At 37.3% G+C, this 6,623-nt stretch overlaps 1 long non-coding RNA gene across 1 annotated transcript; it reads right to left on the reverse strand.

Annotated features, from left to right (window-relative positions):
• Positions 1–2,671: 2,671 nt before the first annotated feature.
• Positions 2,672–5,972, reverse strand: LOC136285802 (uncharacterized). Its single transcript, XR_010719537.1, has 3 exons — positions 5,876–5,972; positions 3,990–4,117; positions 2,672–3,514 (listed from the first exon to the last, which is right to left on the reverse strand). It is a non-coding gene; the product is annotated as an uncharacterized lncRNA (long non-coding RNA).
• Positions 5,973–6,623: the final 651 nt, after the last annotated feature.

Genomic DNA, 6,623 nt, shown 5'->3' on the forward strand with positions numbered 1-6,623 from the left:
ACATCTGAACAAGGACTGCTCAGCAGAAGGGCTGCACGAGCAGAACGCTTAACCCAACACAACATTAAAATGTGCTTGACATTGTCACAGACCTGGTGAAACCCTGAAGCAATGCAGCGTCTGCTTGAGAAGCCATTCCTGAGCTTAAACAATGAAAAGTGGATAATAAACAGCTTTTTGAGCACCTGAGTTCCTGATTCCTGCAGGCCCGTCTCCTAGATGTCTACTTATCTGAACTACCCTAAGGCTTTCTATGACCTTTACATGTATATAAGCTTCTCCCATGCAGCATTTTACCAGCAATTTGAGACAACCATGTTTTAAAAAAAAAAATCAACCAAAAAGAATCCAAAGTGAATATTTAAAACTCACTTTCTTCCCTAACTGTTACCTTCTTTTCTTTAAGAGTGTGATATAGAATTATCCTAAAGACTTCTAATCTCCTGTCAAATCTCTTCAAAAAATAGTAAAAAAAACCCTTTTGTTTTTTTGGGTGTTGGGGGCGTGGAGACAGTGGGTAGAGCAGGAAGCAGTGAAAAAGGGTCAAATCATAAACATCAGTAAGTTCTATAAACTTGTATTCAGCACAGTCATTAACCTCTAAAGAGCATTAAAGGCACTAAACAACCTAACTTCCTCCCTGGGCATGCTTTATCAAACTTCAACCAACATGTGATTTCTACACAGATACCACATCGCAGGAGAACCTGTGGTTTATCTTCCTGAAAAACAGGTTCCTTACTTGTAGTTGAAGTACATATATATATGTAATTCATATATATATGAATTCTTTAGAAAATCATATCCTCACACTATTCAGGTGACAGGTTTTATTTTTATATTCACAGAGGAAAGATTATTCCATTTCTATTAGGGTAATCCCCCAGGACAAAGGGATTTACAGCAGCAAAACTACCCAGTATACACTCAAGTGGATGAATTGTGCTTTCCTACTGTGCCAGTATTTCAGTCTGATGAGTCAGATTTTGTCTGCACCCATGAGGACAGAAGAAATGTGTGAATTAAGGTTTTGGTATCCCTATACCAAAACCCACACATCAGTGCTCAAATGAACATTTATGAGTATCTACAAATGCAACTTTTATATAATTTTCTTTATATAGCTCAAATAGTAATCCTGTAATGAAAAACACAAAATTAGGAGCAAATAATTTAATAATTCCCATTCTCCAACTAATTCCTGCACTTGGGGATTGGGGTTCTTGTTTTCTGGAATGATTAATAAAAATCATCAGTTCATTGTTAAAAAGAGTTTGAAAACTTACCACAACATATCCAGATAATGCTAGGAAACATTGAGAACATATGCAATATCGTGTTCCAAAATAAATTAAAGAGAAGTTGATAGTCTATCTTCCCTAAATTTATAAATTCTTCTTCAGATATTCAGATGTATGAGTTTGAGACAATGCCTTACTGCTGTCTTTGCTGTGACTGACCCTACTACCTCCTTTATAATTCTTTTATTCATTAATCATCATTTAGACATAAGCCTTTCTTGATAGCCTCTGACACAGTGTGCCAAAATCCAAACATTACCTATGCTCATTTGTTTCCTCAGAAACACTTAGAAGTGCTAATAGTATCTTAAAAAAAACCCAAAAAAAACCCCAAAACATAACAGTTCACTGAGAAAACTAAAATAATCCACTGTCATAACCTTGTACTGAGAATTTACATTGCTCTAGTTATGAGTTATATATCATACACCTATTTGATCTCTATTTCAGAATCACAGGGGTTTTTTGAATGGCATAAAGCCACCTGTTTTCACTGATATAAATTATACTGGATCCCATTACTTGAAGTCAGAGAAGCATTTTTCAGACCTGCTGAGAAGCTGAGCCACAAGATTCTCAGTGTTACATTGATTTCATATAAATTTATTAAAAATTATTCTCTTTAATTTGCATCAGTTGCATAAAGGTAATTTGAAGCAAACATTTTTGAAGAAGTGACAGAACCTAATGAAAAGTGAGATCTTGGAAGATGAAAATAATCCATAAACTCTTAAGCTTTCTGGACTTTTCCTATTTGTCAAAATTTCCTCTAAAGAAATAAAAACTAACCCCAAGATCCTACCTAGGCATCTTCTCTATCACCATTACCTCACAATTAGAAACAATGACAACCATGTCCCACTTTTCACTACTACGCATACAGCTGCTCACTTCTAACTGCTAAATTCCACTTGCTCCTCCGATAAATGGAAGAATTCTTGGCTACTGATGGAGCAAATGGGGACGACCCATTTATTCTGCTTCTCCCACCATTTTCCTCTACAATTTAATTCTCAGTCGCAGCTGGTGTCGAATAAAAAGGTCACACTTTGGTTACTTTGGGCTCATGGCCTTCCTACAGGAGCTTGGACTTCCAGCTCATAATTCAGTGAGCATCTCCAGCCCTTAACAAAGTGTTTCCAAATACGGCATGAGTACTACAGCCACCTGACATAGAAGGATTTATAAGAAAAAGGTCAGATATGGCATGATATGTTCACATAGCTCCAGTGACCCCAGAATGGGAGGAGATCCCATTGCCACAAGAAAAATGGTTTGGGCTCACAGTCAGAGTGGGGAACAATTGCCATTACATCTCAGGAGCAGCAGGACAGTTCTGCCTGCCTCCTTTGAAAACAAACAAACCAACTCAAATGACTTTAGCACCTTAAAAAGTTAATTTCAGAAAACAGTATGAAAAACTCCAGACAATGTGTTGCTTGAACTGTTTCACCTTATTCTATCAAAATATTGGACATTAATGTGGGTTTAATGATAAAGAAAAGGCAAAGACAAAAAAAAAAAGGTTTTATTTACAGAAGTTTAAACATCTAGCTACTCTTTTCCAATGAAATACCCATAAGGTCTTCTATGTAGTTCATGATGCATATTCATGGTTGTAAAAATACTGAACAATATATGAGTCCATAAGTACTCATTAGTGTTTAGTAAGTCAAAGTTTGCTTTTGCAAAGGCTTAAAATATAAAATTACATTCCCTAACTTATTATTTTCAATTTACATTACCATTAGTTATGCAATCTGGCATGTCTTCACTTAGCATTTAATGGTTTAGCACCTGCCCGTGTTTGGGTTTTTTTAAAGCAACATTAGCAAGTGACACAGAGAATAAACTTCAAGGGAACAGTCATGGTACAATGTAGAAGTGAAAACAGAGATTTTCTTTTTCTTTTCAGTAGAGTGAATTTAGTCCATTAAATAAAAAAAAAATCATTCTTTAAGTGTTTCGTTGGGTTTTGTTGTTTTCCTTTTTTTTTTTTTTATTTTATTTATTTTTTTTTTTTTAATAAAGCATTGCAGGCTGAGCTTTGTACTGGATTTTAGCCAAAGATTCTATTTGAGGGTAATGTTTCTTGCCTCATATCTTCTGAATTGTGACCATACCTCTCCGTTGTGCATGGTTGCTGCTAAGGAAAATACTCCTCAGTGGTGGCATAACGCAAGTGCAGATGAGCGAGTCGGAGAAAAACAGACCTATATTATCACAAAATTGTAAAAAAAAAAAAAATAAAACCCTCACAAATGAGCAGATTGCTTATGTAAGGACGGCCTGTATTACTAGCACTGAAAGTATTTTGAAGCGTAGTTAATGTTAGCTAAACCCAAAAGCCTTATAGGAGGTAAAATTACCATTGCAATGCATACCATAAAGGCATGAATGACACACAGAGGATGGATTCTTTGCACAGTTTTGCCTATTTTTAACTAGATGACTGAAGTGAAAAAAGAAGAAGGTTGATTGAGTTAAGTACAAAAGGGGGGAAAGGTTATATAATGAGAAATAATTGCTTTTAAACCTTGGCACAGTGCAAAGGACACTATTTGGGTTTTTTTCAAAGATAAACCATTTAAACATTTTTGCTATTTTCAGTGACTCTTTTTATAAAGAAATTTTCTTTGACACACAGAAACAGAGGGAAAAAAACCCCAACCAACCAAGCAAACTTACCTTTCTTTATCCCGTCTAATTTGATCTTTAAATACAGTGGCACAAAACAATAACTTGAATTCAGCAGAGTTAGGCTCCTGGACACTGTGTTGTAGATTTGAACTCAGCACAGTGGCATAAGGATAGGCCTGTTTTGATATGGTCCATTGGGGCAAGAGTCAAGAGGGAGAGAGAATTAGAAGCATTAAAAGTTTGTAATAGTGAGCTTTTAAAATATGCGGTTTCTACTCTTCATTTCAGCAAATGCTACTGTTTGGGGGCTTTCAGTCACATTCTGTTACCTTCTGTTTTAAACCTGATTAAAGATAAGTGCAGGAATAATGGCATCTCAAAGCTGAGCTCCATAGTCCCACCTCCCTGCAATGAGCAGGGACATCTTCAACAAGATCAGGTTGGTCCAAGCCCAGGCCAAATCCCACCTTTGAATATACCCAGGGGTGGAGCACCCACAGCCTCTCACAGTAAAGAATTTCTTTCTTCTAGTCTGAACTGCAATGTTATGGTACCATATGCTAATATGGTAACTTTGTGTTGAAAACAGCATAATGGAAAAATGAACTTGCTAAATTCATGCTTGATTACTGTGTGGTTTAGACCGTGATTGGGAGACATTGCAATTTTAATTCTACTACACTACAGATGAACATTAATAATATACTCATGTAATTGGATGTGTTCCCTTAATCAGAGCTGGGAAAATGGATAGTTCTGTAAATCAGTTTTGGTTTTAGATCTTTTAGAATTGAGCATTTCTACGTAACATTACTGAACTACCCTGACTTAGAAGGTGCTAAAATATAAAATAAAATCCATTCTACTAAAAATTTCACTCACTAGGAGACAGATTCTGACAACCCCAATACAGATTCAGTAGACTTTGAGCAATTAACTGATATCCCATCAGAGTCCAACATCCACTTTATCCATTATGTCCCTGGGTAAAGGCCAAGGCAGTCTCTAAGTCAGTTCCTATTTCCCTGTCTTCATGGATTCTGGAGAAACCATCAGACTTGGTTCAGGTACATGAAGGGAGATCTCAGTCACCTGACAGATCCCAAGCTCTTAGAGGATGAAGAGGTAAAAATCCCGAGGTCACCCAAATTAGGCAATTTGCTTGGACACTGGAAATATGGACCAGCAAGACCTACCAGGGGATCAAAACTGCATTTCTCCACTGTTGATATCAAGCATTGCTGTCCAGGCACAAGAGGAGCCAGCATTTATGTGAAACAGTGAGAATTAAACTCTCAGGAAGATTCCTGAGTCATGCAGTAAGGTTTGTTCTATGACTGGTTTTTGTTTTTTTTAAATGCTGGGGCCTTTCTCAAATAGAATAAAATTAGGTTATTTCATGAAGGTTTCCCAGCTGATTTTTTTTTTTTTTTTTTTTTTTTTTTTGGTTAGCAGAACTATGTTTTCCTAGTATGACACTATAGGGTTTTTTAGTTATTTTTATTAAACCAAGCATTATTGAACAGGTAGTATCTCCTTAAACCTAGATAACTTAGGCACACCTTGGTATTTTCTGACAGATATAACTGTATGTCAAATTGGGTCGTTTTCAAAATGTGTTTTAATTAGTTTTTAATTCAAATGTGTGTGAAATTTCTTCTTTATGTCAGCCAAATTTCAACTGACCACTAAGAAGATAATTAGTGTTAATTACCCGTGGCATACAAATGGATACTTCTTAATAATGTTCTCACACATTTCACAATAAATACGTTTCAAAAACCCAGTTATATTTAATAAGCATGGAGTAGCTCTCTTTAGCCTGCATTTTAACGTGTTCTGCATTTAAATATGCAGAGCTATATCTCTACTCCCCTGAACGCTGCAAATGAAAAAATGGCAACACGCCAGAAATGTAAGTAATACAACGTTACCTTTGTCCTTGGCAATGCCTATCCTGCTTTTCAGTCACTTGGTTTTGACACCCAGGGAAAATGTTATTGTGCACTGAAGCACTTTGCAGCCGCTACACTTAAAATATGTTTTAAAGGTGAACACACTTCACCTGCGGGCTAGGCTCACTATCGATTCCCTCAGTGGCTATCTGAACAAAGATTGGGAATGAAGCAATTACCTACCATGTGTGGAGATGAACTGAAAAGCCCCACAGTTCACCATCTACCCGAATTGCTACAGCTCACTGTATCTCCAGCTGCAACATATCCATCTAGCAGTTTATTTCAGTGCTCATTTTAGCAAGATAAGGGTTCGTTGCCATATCCACCCATCTCAGGTATTACTGATTGTGGATCTTTCTTTCCTCCTCTGGAATTGGGGGTTACTGCAGGCATTGCTGAGCTTGGGAGTGAATGCTGCCTTAGCCAGAGCTGCAAGAACTCTTTGTGCCAATGGATGGGAAATAAAGCAACCCATCTGCTCAGCAACGTGGGTGGTGGAGAAAAAACACTCTGTCCCCGTGCTCGGCTCCCCGCAGGCATTGCCACTGACAGCAGGGCTCAAGCCACAGGCTCTGGAGTGGCTAAGGATGGGAGCTGAGTGGGATTACTCAGCTGGAGGGTGGGATATGTAAAGATGTGCTGAGGCCACACTTCTAAGGGAAAAACTTTGAGGCATTTGCGTGAACCAAAGTTTCTTGCAGCTTTTCTGTTCTTCCTCCAATTA

The sequence above is a fragment of the Chamaea fasciata genome, unplaced genomic scaffold (genome assembly GCF_029207755.1).
Source record: "Chamaea fasciata isolate MVZ Bird 193981 ecotype frontalis unplaced genomic scaffold, bChaFas1.0.hap1 SCAF_2, whole genome shotgun sequence".
Lineage (NCBI taxonomy): Eukaryota > Metazoa > Chordata > Aves > Passeriformes > Sylviidae > Chamaea > Chamaea fasciata.